General features: G+C 44.7%; 1 long non-coding RNA gene across 4 annotated transcripts in view; it reads right to left on the reverse strand.

Moving 5' to 3' along the window:
• Nucleotides 1-929: 929 nt before the first annotated feature.
• Nucleotides 930-16,886, reverse strand: part of LOC130853705 (uncharacterized) — an 87,049-nt gene continuing 71,092 nt past the window's right edge. For 3 of the 4 annotated variants that reach the window (XR_009053857.1, XR_009053855.1, XR_009053858.1), the window contains one exon: nt 930-3,151. This is a non-coding gene — a long non-coding RNA (uncharacterized LOC130853705). Of the gene's footprint in view, nt 3,152-14,974; nt 15,179-16,886 lie in introns of those variants that run through there. The other variant, XR_009053856.1, reaches the window with a different exon arrangement.

The following is a 16,886-nucleotide window of genomic DNA, read 5'->3' on the forward strand; positions in this document are numbered from 1 at the left end:
CCTTCCCTTTTCTCAAGCTGCCTCGAAGTTCGTTCCAACCCTTCATTGGAAATGCTATAAAAGGCCAGGTTAATTAAGTCCTATATATTACCAGTGCAAACACTTCCAACTTTATTCCAGCAGCTCGGTGAGTGAGGAGGAGGCCAGGCGAGGTCCAGGCAGCTCAGGGTAATAAAACAGAAGACTCAATTACCTTGTACATTTGCAGTTTTTATAAAATCATTTAAAGCTCCCCCAATGAAAAGCATGGTGAGAGGGACTGGAATCTCGAAAACCAGCAGGAACTTAGGGAACCAGATATTTTAGAACAGCCCATGGGTAAGTCATCTTGTCCATCCCCCTACTTCTGGGCAGGGAGGCCCCCTCTAAGGGGCAGCTCAAGTAAATTATGGAGGAAGGAGAAAGGGAAGGGGACTCCCCAGTCATGCACTGAATGTCCGCTGGGTCTGGAGGACTACACTGGTGCTTTACGTAACTCACTCAAGTAGGCATCATCCCCATTTACAGATGAGCAGACTGAGGCATCGGAATGAGCCCTTGGTTCCAGCCAAGAGAGATCCAACACTCAGCTTATTGCACGCTGATTCCTGCCCCTCCCTTTAAGCTATCAGGCCTACTATCTGCACAGCATGGCCCAAATTAAGAGCACAGTCTCTGGAGTCCATGGATTTAGATTCAAATCCCAGTTCCACCACTTCCTAGCTGTGTGTCCTTAGGCAAATTACTTAACTTCTCTGAACCTTAGTAACTAGTTTCCTCATTTGTGAAAACAATTTTAGTACCTTCTTCACAGCATTGTTAAAAGGATTAAATGGGATGGTGTGTAAAATGCTCAACCCAGAGCCTGGAGTATGATACTTATTCGTTATTATTATTATTATTATTATTATTATTATTATTATTATTTATTATTATTCTTTTGTGGCGCACGGGCTTAGTTGCTCCGTGGCATGTGGGATCTTCCTGGAGCAGGGATTGAACCTATGTCCCCCTGCATTGGCAGGCAGTTTCTTAACCACTGCGCCACCTAGGAAGCCCCTATTGGTTATTATTGTGATTATTATGCTAGCTATATCTCAACTTGTCATGACCAGCTCTTTACATTTTCCAGGGTGATAGCTGTAAGCCAGTTATACTAGCCAAACTTGTGTGCTAAAGAGTTAAAGGAGCAATCCTAGCTTCTTTACACCACAAGGACCTACTTCACAAATGGATCCTCCCACTTCTGAGTCTGACCAAAGGGCAGGAACCTCTTTCCTACTGAGGAACCACTTCTTTATGGAGGCCACAAAATAAGAGCGATATAAAAGTAAATAACTTATTATTTTCTTCAATGAACAGACACTGTTCAGTACATCTGCTCTTTCAGAAATGAGAGTATAAAACCTCAATTCAACAGCAGCCCCCAGAGGGGGAAATTATTCTCTGGGCTGTAGCCACAGTGACCCAGAACAATGTCTCCCAGAAGGCTGGAGAGAGCTTAGCCCACAGTTCTCTCATCCTGATCAAACCTCTCAGGGCCTCTGGGGACGCACCTGGGTGGGGGCGGGGCTGAACGGCTGTGCAGCTGGGGACCAGTTGGGGAGGCAGCAGCTGGCACATGGTGAACACTATGTGTTGCTTGAATGAATGAAGTTATAAATCATGGGCGCCTCTCAGGTCCTCCTAAGTGGAGAGCCTCCTCTAAGCTGGGGCTGTGAAGCACAGTGTATTTTCCAAAAATGGCCACAGTAATATTTCCAGTGCCACCTGCTCTTCTAGAACCTTGACACTCTCCTATCGAGAAGTGGTCTATTTCTCCTCCCCTGGAAATTGGGCAGGGCTTTGTGGCAACTTAACAGAATGCTGCAGTCACGATACCGCACAACTAGCAGAGCTCGTCAAAAAGGGCAACACGCTTTTAACTGGCTCTCTCATGGGACTCTAGCTGCCATCCTGTGAGGAAGCCAGAGTTATCTGGAGAGGCCACATGCAGATATTCTGGCTGAGAGTCCCAGCTAAGGTCCCAGCCAACAGCCAGCACCAGCCACCAGACATGCAAGTGAACAAGCCTTCAGATGATTCCAGCCCCCAGCGGCTGAGTCACCTTCAGCCTTTGAATCTCCCAGCTGAGGCGCCCACACCATGGAGCAGAGATCAAGCATCCCTGTTGTACCCTATCTGAATTTCTGACCCACAGAGTCTAAAAGCATAATAAATGGTTGTTTCACACCACTAAGTTTGGAGTAATTTTTAACCTAGCAATAAATAGATAACCAGAATAGCCAACCATGCCTTTCAATGCCACGTTCAGTTCTGGGGGCTGCTATGTAAGAGGGTCATTGACCCACTGAAGAAATTCCCATGCACTGTAGTCAGGGTGGGAGGGACCAGGAACGCTGAACTCGATGTTGAAAGCTGAAGACGGGGGCTGGTATGTGGGGTGGGGAGAGGACTCAGTCATGACCTTCCTTTCCCTAAAGGAGGGGCAGGCTTGTTCTGGCATCACTGCAGTCCAATGGAAAAAGAATAACCTCTGGAGTCAGATGGCTTCTCACTAACTTGGACAAGTCAGTCCACTTCTCTGAACCTCAGATGAAGATAATAATGTCTCTCTTGCAGGATGCTTGTGTGGATTAAATAACATCAATAGAGATGACTTGCTTGGCACATAGACCCTTAATAAATATTCTCATAAAAGGCCCTTCTGTTGCCCATTCAAAGCTGCAAATAAATAGGAGGTATTTATGAGATGCTGCAGGACATTTCTTCTGGGTTAAGGGTGGTAAGGAGGATTAAAACATGACTCTCTTCTCTCAGGGTTTTAGTGTATAGAACAGGCCTAAGGAGGTAAAGGTGGATTGAAGTCCCAGCTTTATTAATACCAACAAATGTCCAATAACTGCCATGGGAAGGGCTGCAGTAGGAGCCGGGAGTTTTCTCTGTAAGGACACTGTTAATTAAGGATTCAGGCTCTCTGTAATAATAATTTAAAAAACAAAGAACAAAAAAAACCTTCCTGCAAACAAAAGTCCAGGATCAGATGGCTTCACTGGGAAATTCTACCAAACATACAAAGAAGAACTTACACTGATCCTTCTCAAACACTTCCAAAAGATTGAAGAGGAGGGGATAGTCCCAGTCATTCTGTGAAGCCACCATCACCCTGAAACTACCAAAAAAGAAAATTAGAGGCCAATATCTTTGGTGAACATAGATGCAAAAATTCTCCACAAAATATTGACCAAATCCCATAACACATAAATAAGATCATACACCACAATCGAGTTGGTTTTATCCCAGGGTCACAAGGATAGTTCAACATACACAAATCAATCAATGTGATACACCATATCAACAAAAGAAAAAACAAAAACCACATGATCATCTCAATAGATGCAGAAAAAGCATTTGATAAAATTCAACATCCAATCATGATAAAAACTCTTCCCAAAATGGGTATAGAGGGAACATATTTCAACAAAACAATGCTATTTATGATAAACCCACAGCCAATATAATACTCAACAGTGAAAAGCTAAAGCCTTCCCACTAAAATCTGGAACAAGAAAAGGATGCCCACTCTCACCTCTTCTATTCAACATAGTATTGGAAGTCCTAGCCACAACAATCAGATAAGAAAAATAAAGGTATCCAAATTGGAAGAGAAGAGGTACAATTGTCATTATATGCAGATGATACGATATTATATAGAAAACCCTAAAGATGCCACATAAAAGCTACTAGAACAGATAAACGAATTCAGCAAGGTAGCAGAATACAAGATTAACATACAGAAATCTGTTGTATTTCTTTACATTAACAATGAAATATCAGAAAGGGAAAGTAAAAAACCAATCCCTTTTAAAATCACATCAAAAAATAATATACTTAGGAATAAACCTGACCAAAGAGGTGAAAGACATATGCAGAGAATAAAACATTGATAAAAGAAACTGAAGATGATTCAAAGAAATGAAAAGATATTCCATGTTCTTGGATTGGAAGAATAAATATTGTTAAAATGGCCATAATACCCAAAGCAACAGATTTAATGTGATTCCTATCAAATTACCCATGACATTTTTCACAGAACTAGGACAAATAATCCTAAAATTTATATGGAACCATAAGAGACCCATAATTGACAAAGCAATCCTGAGGAAAAAGAACAAAGATGGAGGAATAACCCTCTCAGACTTCAGATAATACTACAAAGCTACAGTAATCAAAACAGTGTGGTATTGGCACAAAAACAGATACATGGATCAATGGAATAGAACAGAGAGCCCAAAAATAAACCAACACATGGTCAATTAATCTTCTACAAAAGAGACAAGAATATACAATGAAGAAAAGAAAGTCTTTTGCAAGTGGTTCTGGGAAAGCTGGACAGCTACATGTACATCAGTGAAGTTAGAACACACCCTCTCACCATACACAAAAATAAATTCAAAATGGTTTAAAGACTTAAATATAAGACATGACACCATAAAACTTCTAGAAGAAAACACAGGCAAAACATTCCTGACATAAATCATACCAGTGTTTTCTTAGATCAATCTCCCAAGGCAATAGAAATAAAAGCAAAATGAAGTAAGTCAGACAGAGAAAGACAAATATCACATGATATATGTAGAATCTAAAAAAAGGGTACAAATGAACTAATTCACAAAACATAAGTAGAATCACAGATATAGAAAACAAACTTATGGTTACTAAGGGTAAATGGGGGAGGGATAAACTGGGAGATTGAGACTGACATATACACACTACTACATATAAAACAGATAACTAATAAGGACCTACCATATAGTACAGGGAACTCTACTCAATACTCTTTAATGGCCTATATGGGAAAAAAATCTAAAAAAAAAAGAGTGGTTATATCAATATGTATATGTATAACTGATTCACTTTGCTGTACACCTGCAACTAACACAACATTGTAAATCAACTATACCCCAATAAAAAATTTTTTTAAAAGAAATAGAAGCAAGGATAAACAAATGGGATGTAATCAAACCCATAAGCTTTTGCATAGCAAAGGAAACCATAAGCAAAACAAAAAGAAAACCTGTGAACTGGGAGAAAATATCTGCAAATGATGCAACTGACAAGGGCTTAATTTCCAAAATATACGAACAGCTCATACAACTCAATAACAAAAAAAATAAACAACCCAATCAAAAAATGGGCAGGAGACCTAAACAGACATTTCTCCAAAGAAGACATACAGATGGCCAATAGGCACATGAAAAGTTGCTCAACATCACTAATTATTAGAGAAATGCAAATTAAAACTACAATGAGGGACCACCTCACACCAGTCAGAATGGCCATCATCAAAAAGTCTACAAACAATAAATAATAAATGTTGGCGAGAGTGAGGAGAAAAGGGAACCCTCCTACACTGTTGTTGGGAATATAAATTGGTACAGCCACTGCAGAAAACAGTGTGGAGTTTCCTTAAAAAACTAAAAATATAACTACTGAGACTTCCCTGGTGGCGCAGTGGTTAAGAATCCGCCTGCCAATGCAAGGGACACAGGTTCGAGCCCTGGTCCAGGAGGATCCCACATGCCTCAGAGCAACTAAGCCCACATGCCTCACCACAACTACTGAGCCTGCTCTCTAGAGCCCACAAGCCATAACTACTGAGCCCGTGTGCTACAATGGCTAAAGCCTGTGTGCCTAGAAGCCCATGCTCCACAACAAGAGAAGCCACTGCAGTAAGGAGCCTGGGCACCACAATGAAGAGTAGCACCTGATCGCCGCAACTAGAGAAAGCACACGTGCAGCAACGAAGACCCAATGCAGCCAATAAATAAATAAAATGCATAAATTTATTTAAAAAAAAAAGAACTACCATATGATCCAGCAATCCCACTCCTGAGCCTACATCTGGAAAAAACTATAATTTCAAAAGATATATGCACTCCAACCTACTGAATACATAGCAGCACTGTTTACAATAGCCAGGATATGGAAGCAACCTAAATGTCCATCAACAGATGAATAGATAAAGAAGATGTGGTACATACATACAATGGAATACTACTCTGCCATAAAAAAGAATGAAATAATACCGTGTGCAGTGACGTGAATGAACCTAGAGATGACCACACTAAGTGAAGTAAGTCAAAAAGAGAAAGAAAATTCCATATGGTATCACTTAAATGTGGAATCTAAAATATGACACAAATGAACTTAGTTACGAAAGAGAAACAGACTCACAGACATGGAAAACAAACTTATGGTTACCAAAGGGGAAAGGGAGTGGGGGAGGGATAAAGTAGGAGTTTGGGATTAGCAGATAGAAACTACTATATATAAAATAGATAAACAACAAGGTCGAACCGCATAGCACAGGGAACTGTATCCAATATCCAATGACAAAATATGAGAGAAACAGGCTAGAAAAGTTAAGCTCAAAATGAGAAAGTAAACCAGAAAAACCAAAAGAATGAACATTTTAATGAATTTGTTTTATAAGGAATTAAGAAGAGAATTAACTTTTGATGAAAGTTATTTTCACTTTGGCAAAATAAAAATAATTATTAATGTGTATACTTTAAAAACATAATGGAAAAGAATATGAAAAAGAATATATATATACACATACGTATGTATAACTGAATCACTTTGCTGTATACCAGAAACTGACATGTTGTAACATTGCAAATCAACTATACTTCAATTGACAAAAAAAAAAAAAAAAAAAGATTCAAATTCTTTAACAGTTACAGGCCTTCTTTTGCCAGTTTTGGTCATTTGTGTTGTTCTAGGACTTTGTCCATTTTAATCTAAATTTTCAAATGTATTTTCAAACAAAAGTTGTCCAACTGCCTATTTAATCCATCCTGGACTCCCCCACCACCACCTCCCCAACCTCCCCCACCTCCTCCCATCCCACCCCTTGCAGACACAGCTGTGAAGGTATTCCCAGTACTAGCAAATTCGTAACTACTGCCTGTAACTCACCCAGAAAGTTGAATGGAAAGCCACATTCCCTCCCAGCCCAGGCTCCAGAAGACAGCTCAAGTATGCCCCTGATGATAAGGGTCTGGGGTTGACCAAGCCACCCCCCCCAGCCCCTTCCAGTGTGTAACTCCTTCAGTCCCCTTCCTTCTTGATGGTTTCAGAGAAACCACAAAGGATAGGATCGCTGGGTGGTGCTCCTGAGCCCTTGTCTCCTGGGGAGTCCCCGGCTTGCAGCCCCCACCCCCCATCTGTCCCCTCGGTTAGGTCCTTCCTGCTAGGCTGCAACCCCCTCCCTCAGAAAAGCAGCCATTCCTGAGCTCTGCCTCCCTCCCAGGGTGGCTGCCACGAGGGCCCTGGCAGCGCTGTCCTCCACCTGGCCGGCCAGCTGAGCGGAGCAGAGGACACCAATAGCAGCCGGGAGTCTCCGGGTCAGGGGTCCTACAGATTCATACAGAAACTGGCTACTCAGGCGGCGCTGGAGACTGATGCTTTGAGGGATGAGCCGGTGCCCAGCTGGGCACCGAATGGGTTAAAGGAATGTGGTGGAAGATAGCAGAATGGGGGCACATGGCACTGCTGGAAAAAAGCTAGCCTTGTGCGTGGATAATTAGAACCGAACATCAGTAAACAATGGCTTTTCCCCTCGTTAAGGACAAAGCTGTATGTATAATGTGCCTATTTTCTCTTTCATTAACTTATAAATGGCCACTACTTTAAAGCCACGTAACCAGCAGTTTTGCCTTGCCCGTCGGGCCCGGGTCTGATGTGTGTCCTCTCTTACACAGACAGAGGTGCCCACCTCTGCACCCAGCTCCCATGGGGGGAGAGGCTGTGGGGCTCTCTTGTGAGAAGCCACAGACGGCGCTGCAGGGGCTTCCAGAAGAGGGTGGAGAGAGGGTGAGAGGGCAGACCCCAGGCCCAGGCCACCCCTCACAATCCCCTCCTCTGGTGACTCTCATTCTCTACATTGCTTTGTCTACCCTTGAGTAGCTTGAGAACCCTGACTGTTGGAAGCTCCTGAGAATGTGGCCAATCTTCAAGCATCCCTTAGGATGCCCAGCAGCAAGCTGGGACCAGAAATCCCAAAGACAAGAGATCCATTCTGCTCTCATGAAACTCAGTTCTGGAGAGAGAGCAGCACGTGTGTATAGGTTAAGGAAGGGATGCTGTAAGAAAAGTTCACACAAAATGGAAATCTTCAGTGAAAGTCAGGAAGGCGCCCTAGATGTATATCTCCTCCATCAGTCAGGAAACTTCCCTGGGAATTGATAACATGTCTCCCTCATCAGGCAAGACTTCAGGGGATATTCACCATGTCCCTCCCATCACACTAGGAGATCCCCTGGAGGCAGAGATGGTCTCTCCCATTAGATAGGAGACTCTAAAATTAGGAACTATTGCCTCATCAGATTAAAAAATCCCATGAACAAGGTATCGGTCCGAGGGTAGGGCCTTGTCTCCCATCTTTTTCTGGGTAGCCTCCCAGGACCTGAATAAATATAGCCTCCTTACAACACTCCCTCCCTCCTGGGGCCCCAAAGTGTGCCCTGAACCTATTCTAGGACTTAAGGGGGTGGGGATGGTGCCAAAGCGGAAGATGGCACAGTCTCTGTCCTCAGGAGCGTCCACTAGCTTTTCAATTTCACAGTGACACTAATCCACACAAAGCAGCAGTGAAACAAGGGAAAGGGGGCTGAAGTGACCACCTGCAGAGCATCCTCAAGGTGGTGATGGGGGCATGTATGTGCCCCGTTCTGTTATCCCACATAAGAGCTCACAAGCCCAGAAGGTGGATACCATTTTCCCCTTCCCACAAATGAAGCACTGGAGGCCCAGAAAAGGAAAGCGATTCCCTCAAGGTCACACAGTCCGTCCGTGGTGGAACTGGGAGTCGAACAGTCTCTGGCTCTTCCCACCACAGCCAAGCGTCACCCCACATGAGTGAAAGAGCCTTGTGAGCAGTAGAGGCAAGAGAAGAAGAGGAAGAGCAGTGGGACTGGAGCTGAGGACAGGAGTTTCTGCTGGACCTCAACTGCGGGTACAGCCTGGAGAGGCCAAGGGCATTCTAAGAGCTTTTAATGGTGAAGCTGGGGACAGCCGCATATCTGAACCCCTGTACTGTCCCTGAACAGGGCAGGTGGAGAAGCCTCAGGCCTGGTGAAGGACCTTGCTAATAAATCCAGTCATTTCTCAAAAATGCCATCTCCTGAGGATATTTTTAGACTGACTTCTGATGGACGCTGGGTGGTTCTGCTATTGGAACACTATCACCATCACCGTGATCATTAGCTTGGTTAGTCATTCTAAAGAATTGGAAACAACCCAAACATCTATCCACAAAAGAATGGAAAAAATTCACATGTGGAATGCTTGACGGCAATTAAAAGGAATGAAGCAGACCCACGTGGGCTTGACATGGCCAAATCTCCAAGACATATATTGTTAAGTGAGAAAAAACAACTTGCATGTTGATATATTTAGTGTGATATCACTTATGTAAAAAGAGAAGTCTCAGACAAAGTGCTTTCAGTGGCTACATATTATACTAAAAGGGTCTGTGAAATACATCAAACTGGTGACAGTGGTTACTCCTGATTAGGGGTGGCTGTAACCAAGATGGGAGGCGATCAAAGGGAACTTTGGCCTGTGCAGGGTGACCACGTGCTCAGGTTTGCCCAGAATGGCCTCTGTTTTCTCTGTTGCTGGTGTAACTGATAACAGCACTGCCTTTCACTCTCAAAAGTGTTCAGATTGGGTGATAAGTTATTTAATTACCCTACTTATCTGCAGGGTTTAATTTTTAACAAAAAGCATGTATTAAGTGATCACTTGTGTCATTTCTAACAGTGCATTGGGAGAAGGTAAAGTCTTCCTCTCCTTCTCCAGGGCCCCAGCCCCACTTCTCAGAGGTAACCACTGTTAACAGTTCTAACATCCTTCCCAAAACTGTAACTCTATATATAACCACATACCCTTAAAACACCAAGAAAAAAACAGAATTATGCCACACACCCTGTTTTGAAACTTGCTTTTTTCACTTAATTCTCTCTATATCGGGGTATTGGGAATAACTAACATAGATCCTCAGGTCCCACCAACAGAGATTCAGTTTCCACGGGTTGGCAGTGGGGCCCACAAATGTGTATTTCTGATGAGCGTGCTGGGTGATTTTGATGCCAGTGGTCCATGGACTCCATGCTAACCTTTGTCCATAAACAATCATTCATCTATTTATTCAACAAACAATCATGGACCCTTGCTCTGGGTTTGGTCCTGGCTAAGCTTGAAATTCAGCATAGAACATAACGCAGTCCCTGCCCTCCAGGGCACAGCCTCAGGTATCCTTGCAGCGAGACCCGTCATCACTGACAGTGGGTTGAACTGGCTATGAGCACGGGGTCAGACAAACCTAATCCTGGCATTTCCTCTTTCTGACCATGTGACCTTGGGAAAAGTACTCAGCCACTCTCTGCCTCACTTACCTGGTCTATAAAATGGACATAATAATTCCCATATCACCTGATGGGCACTCAATAAGTTGCAGCTACTATCATTAATAAGTTAATTATAAAGAACATACACATAATAATAAAACTCCTATCGCATTCTTGTCAAACATGTTTAAACTAAATTCAATCATGGGGAAATAATCTGATAATCCGAACTCAGAGATACTCTAGAAAACTTGCCTATACTCTCCAAAAAAGTCAGTGTCATGAAAGACAAAAAAAAAAGAGAGAGAGAAAATCTGTTCTAGGTTAAAGAAGATGAAAGACACATACAACTAAACGCAAAGTATATACCAGGCTTTTATATACATGCAAAAATATTTTATATAAATATGTGTATGTTATACAATGATATTGTAGCAATGTTAAATTTATTGTGATAATTGCACTATGTAAATGCTCTCATTCTTAGGATGTGGGCTGAAATATTTAGGGGTAAAGTGTCATGATGTCTGCAAATAACTCTCAAATGGTTCAGAAAATTTTGTGTGTAGGGATAGGGGAGAGAAAAAGAGAGACAGAAAGGAAGACAGAAAGACAGAGAGAGAGAGAATATGTAGCAAAATGTTCACAATTGGTATATCTAGGTGAGCATATGGGTGTTCCTACTCTATTATTCCAATTTACTTTGTATATTTTTAATTTCCCAAAATAAAAAATTGGGAAAATTAAATCTAATGGTTTTAGAAAATAATATTCAGGATAGTGGTTGACGGGGGAAGGAGGGAGTGATTGGGAGGGGGGTGTGGCTGGGAGCTTCCTGACTTCTGTGGATGTCCTATTTCTTGAATTGAGTGTGTTCACTTTTGGAGGATTCATTGATCTGGGCACCTATAATTTCTTTTTTATTTGCCTATAGATAAGTTTATTTAGAATCATCACCATAATAAACTATCCTTCCCAGCATCCTATCCTCTGATCTGGGTCTGCAAATGTAAGATGGGCCCAGGCTAGAGCGAAGGCTGGGGAGAGGGCATCCTTCCCTGACAGTGTGTCTCATCCGAGAGGAGGAACAGCAGGGCCTGCATCTGATGACAGCCTGCCCCTCGGCCTGACCCCACAGGGAGCAGGCAGGCTGCTTCTGGAGGTGCCTCAGCCTGCTTGTCCGACCCGTGCCCACTCCTGCTGCCAGCCCCCGCAGCGGGAGGTTGGTCTTGACTCCACACTTCTCAGGCCCCGGTGTTCTCCTCTCTTGTCAGCCTTGCAGGCCCAGATGGATGCGGGCTTAATGAGGCATCTCATCTTGTGTGAGAAGCAAGTCCAGGGGTCACATTTTCCTCTCCTTGCATTGTTTCCCCATGTGCTTGATCTGATCTGCTTCACTAGCTGGAGACACAAATGTAGTCATGTTTCTGTGTTTTGCAGATCAATTGCCGGAGTCCTCATCGGCCTAAATTAACAGGAACAGTAACAATGGCTAACACATACATAGCGCTTACTACATGCCAGATCCTGTTCTAAGTACTTCATGTGTATAACTCATTTAACCTTACAACACCTCTCTGAGGCAGGGTTGGTTTTTTTTAAACCCATTTTACATATGGGGAAATTGTGTTATAGAGAAGTAATTTGCTCAAGCAGGACTGACTGCATAATTGGCAGGACCAAGTGGAAAATGAAAATGGTGGAGGGGAAGGCGATCCTTGCTCAAAAATTATTTATTAGAAAAACGAATGAAATAAGGCCACTGGCAGCAACATGGATAGACCTAGAGATTATCATACTAAGTGAAGAAAGTCAGACAGAGAAAGACAAATATCATATGATATCGCTTATATGCGGAATCTAAAAAAAAAACAAAAAAAGATACAAATGAACTTATTTACAAAACAGCAATAGACTCACAGACATAGAAAACAAACTTATGGTTACCAAAGGGGAAGGAGGGAGGGATAAATCAGGAGTTTGGGATTAACATATACACACTCCTATATATAAAATAGATAACCAACAAGGACCTACTATATAGCACAGGGAACTATACTCAATATTTTGTAATAACCTATAAGGGAAAAGAATCTGAAAAAGAATAGATATATACATATGTATAACTGAATCACTGTGCTGTACACTGGAAACTAATGCAGCACTGTAAATCAACTATACCTTAGTTAAAAAAAAAAAGAAACCAAAAATAAATAAATAAAATAAAATATGGTTCACAGATTTTTAAAAAATTATTAAGACTTTCAAGACAGCAAGCATTAAGGGACTTCCCTGGTGGCTCAGTGGATAAGAATCCTCCTGCCAATGCAGGGGACACAGGTCCCATACCTGGTCCGGGAAGATCCCACATGCCACGGAGCAACTAAGCCTGTGAACCACAACTACTGAGCTAGAGCTCACAAGCTACAACTACTGAAGCCTGAGCGCCTAGAGCCCATGCTCTACAACAAGAGAAGCCACCACAATGAGAAGGCCACACACCGCAAAGAAGAGTAGCCCCTACTTGCCACAACTAGAGAAAGCAGAAGTGCAGCAACAAAGACCCAACACAGTCCAAAAAAAAAAAAAGACAGCAAGCATTAAGCCCAGCATGCAGCCTGTTTAAGGCAGGCTCCTGCAGACTCAATGGGTCTGCAGCCCATGAGGTCAGGCCAAGGAAGCAGCAGAGCAGAAACTCGAACCCAAGCCGTCTGACTCCAGAGTCCATCCTCCTAACCACTGTGCTATACAACCCTCTACCCTCAGAGTCTACCTCCCCTCACCTTCCCCAAGCTGACCCAGAACTGGAACCACGACTCAGATCAGGATAGGCCCACCTCTAAAAGCCAGGTGGACAGAATTGAACAGTCTAATCAACCTGCTGCCACAAGGGGTCGCTGTTGAAAACTGGTCCTGCGCAGTTTGCCGCCTCCGCAACCACGGCTGTGCTGCCCTTGCTGATCCAACTCTGGACACGCACAGCAGGGCCCCACACTTGGGCTCCAGGCTACAACTCATATTTCACACTCTCATGTGCAGCCATTGCTCCCACAGCACGACCTCTACCAGACTGCCTGAGGTCCTCTCGCCTATCAACTGCTGGGTGGGCACCAGCCTCCCTAACAAGCCTCTAAGCCTGATATTAGTTTGATTCGCCTATTCAGATTCCCCATTTCCTGATGGTGAGGTTCCCCTGTGGCATTCCTTTTATCCTTTCTTGCCAAAGGATCTCAGAGAGACCCAATTCAGCACATCAGAAAGGCTCTAGTAATCTTAAACCCCACAAGGGAAGGGTCAGTCACAGTCTTGACCCCAGTCCTCCAATACACAGACATCCTGCCTCTGTGACCAGCTCTGCAAAACCTTCTCAGAATCACATAATTCCTTTTCTCACCCTTTTCCCAAAGCAATGTGTTTGCCTACTTAACATAAGCACTGCATAACTAAGAGAAGAGGCATTACTCATTTGCCAGAAAATCTAGTTCTGCCTTCTGAGACACTCCATTACACAGAGTTTAACGTGACTGGCACATCAATGTCACACCCAGACACTTTCTTACTAACAGAGGGGGCTACAAAGTGTTGATGAATGAGACTTTAAAGGATGAAGGATCAGAGGAGGGAGCAGAGCTGGTGACATGTGGGTATTATAACCTCGCTGGCTCATGCGGCCAGGAATGCCTGGATTACTCTGGGTACCATGGGCATCTCTGCACTCAAGCTGGCACCATCCAGAGTTCCCCTCTGTATTAGTCAGAAGTGAATTCAGCTGCAGGTAACAGAATACCAACCAACAGTGGACAAAACAAATAGAGATTTATTATTTTCACCTCATAGAAATGTGGAGGTAGTCTAGTTACTGGCATTGGTTTATCAGCTCATGGTTGGTGTCATTACAGTTCTCTTGGTCTTTCCCTCATAGAGGCTGATAGCTGCTGCAGCTCCAGCCTTCAAGACTGCATTCAAGGCAAAAAGGAGCAAGAGCAAGAAGGGGCAGCATTGGCAGCATCCAGTGTCTTTTATCAAGAAAGGAAAAGCCTTCTTAAGAGTCCCCAGCAGGTTTCAGCTTATGTCCCATTGGTCTAAACTGTATCCCATGCCTTTCCTGGCTGCAAGGGAGGCTGAGAAAGTAAGCCTTTTGTTCAGAGATGAGACACTGTTACCACAAGCGAAATTGCAATGTTGCAGCAAAGAGGAAGATGCCACACCCTTCCCCCTGCAGTCACCCTAGGTGGCACAGGACCCCAGGGCCCCTTTCCAACAACCCCAGGTTCCTCCCAGAGGAGTTCCAGCATCCTGTGGTCCTCACAATGCCCCAGGCAAGAAAGGCCCACCCAAACTGCCAGGATTCCCCTAAGCAGGAGGCCCGCTGACTTCAGCCTTTTCCTTGGTGATTAATGGTGTTCTGCCAGCTGGGGAGAGGTGGGTAACTAACTGTAGGCTGATTAAGGACAAGGCAGGCAAAGTCCCAGATGTGATCAACATGAACTTTCCATCTTCCACCCTCCTGCCCGTTGCTGCCACTACCACCAACAGTGGAAGCCAGGCCCGCAGCACCCACAGTGGCGTACCTGGCTGGGAGGCCAGCAGACGTCGTCCAGGCCACCGCTCACATTGCCCGGCGCCAACCAGGGCATCGTGGCAGGGACGGCACGCTGGGTCTTCCTTCAGGGCTTCTCCTCTCCTCCAGCCTCTCCCAACCTCCTTGCTCTCAACCAGTTATGGTACCAGGCCCAGGATTCCGAAACCAGCCTCTGCCCTAAAGAATCAACAGCTGAGAGCTGTAGAAATGCAGAAAGTGGTGAGTTCAGAATGACCTGGAGCCACCAGCCAGGGTTCCATGGAGGGGCTTTAGGTGGGTTTTGAGTGGAGCGGTGGTCCTGGAGAAAGGGGAGGACATACGCACAGCAGTGGAGGCAAAATGAGCAGAACATGCTCCTGGGTCAGTGAGGAATCTGGAGACAGGCCTGGAGAGGGGCGAAGCCGGGGGCAGGATGGAGATGGGGACAAAGAGTAGGGAAGAGTTTACATGCGGTACAGCCCAGCTGCTTCCAGCCTCAGCTCCTCCACAGCACATGGCATCCACATGCACAAGACCACATGGGGGGTCCAGGGGGATCTGCACCCCTGCGTCCAGCTGTGATACCTGGCCTGTATCTCTCATTCCAGAAAGCACCAGCAAGGTGCAGGCAACCTTCATGACCCCATGCCCGGCCAAGTCACAATGGAAAAGCTCTCTGACACGTGAATCTTATACCTGATAAGGTTGTGGTAAGGACAAAGGATACATTTCACCAACAGATAACAAGAGAGATTCAGTGGGTGTGATTTCTCAAGTCCCCTCTGTTTTCCCAAGAGGAGACCCCCTCAGCTGGTGGTCAAGGTAAACGCCTACCTTAGGAGGCTTGGGAAGCACTGCACCCCCACTCCACTCTGCCTGGCTCACTCTTACCCATTCCTTGTGTCTCGGCTCAAGTGTCAATTCTTTAAGGAAGCTTCCCCTGACCCCTCCTAGATCACATTCTATATATTTCCCTTCATCAAGTATAACACAGCTTATATTAATGCATTTGGGTGACTGTCTTTACTAGTATAGATTCAATCAGCATATATTAATTGAGCCACAAACTGTGCTAAATTCTGGCGATACCATGAGACACAGACCCACCCTCATGGAGCTCATGGTCTAGGCATAAGTCCCAGGTGGTACCTAAGTGGGGGTCCACCCTAACTCCAGAAGTAAGACTCCTCCCAGCTCCAGTAGAACAATGGGACAACTCCTGCCCATTCAACTCATGGCCTCAGGCCACCCCCAGAAGGGCCTTTGTGTGTGGTTGCTCAGGTTGTCCATGAGACAAGGGGACTGTAGTGGATGCTGGTGTGCTGCCCATATTCCTCCTTCAGAGCCAAGGCACTCATTCCTCCAGCTGCTGGGAGTATTGCCTGTTAATGGCTGGCAACTGAGTCCCTCTCCAGGACTTGTCCTCAGCCAAGGAGAGGCACACCATTCCCCAGAGTGATGTCTGATCTGATGTCTGCTCGTTTGAAATAACAAAGGGCTTCCCCCTTCCTTGCCTCAATCCAGGAGCTTCCCATGGGGTTGTGGTCCAACTTCTCCCTCTACCCAATCCTACTTCCCTCACTCCCTCACTCAGGGGCTGTTCCTGAGAGCACTCCTCAGTAAGATGCCTGCACACAAATCTCAAGTCTCAGAGTCTGTTCCCTGGGGAACCTGAAAAAGAAACATGTTGGGGCAAAAATGCACCCTCACATGTAACTGCATTTGTCTGGAGGAAAGGACTCCTTTTTTCTCATTTGCCCAAAGACGCCCTTTTATGACTTAGCAGTAGCCTGGCCCAGCCCCTACCGGCCCAACCTGAGAGCTGATCCAGGAGTGCAAACCAGTGCCAGAAAGGCCTTGGCACAGGCATGGGGAGGGAATCGAGCCTTGCAGCCAAGTGATTTAGGAGACTCCAGAGGAGAGTATAT

The sequence above is a fragment of the Hippopotamus amphibius genome, chromosome 5 (genome assembly GCF_030028045.1).
Source record: "Hippopotamus amphibius kiboko isolate mHipAmp2 chromosome 5, mHipAmp2.hap2, whole genome shotgun sequence".
NCBI classification, from domain to species: Eukaryota; Metazoa; Chordata; class Mammalia; order Artiodactyla; family Hippopotamidae; genus Hippopotamus; species Hippopotamus amphibius.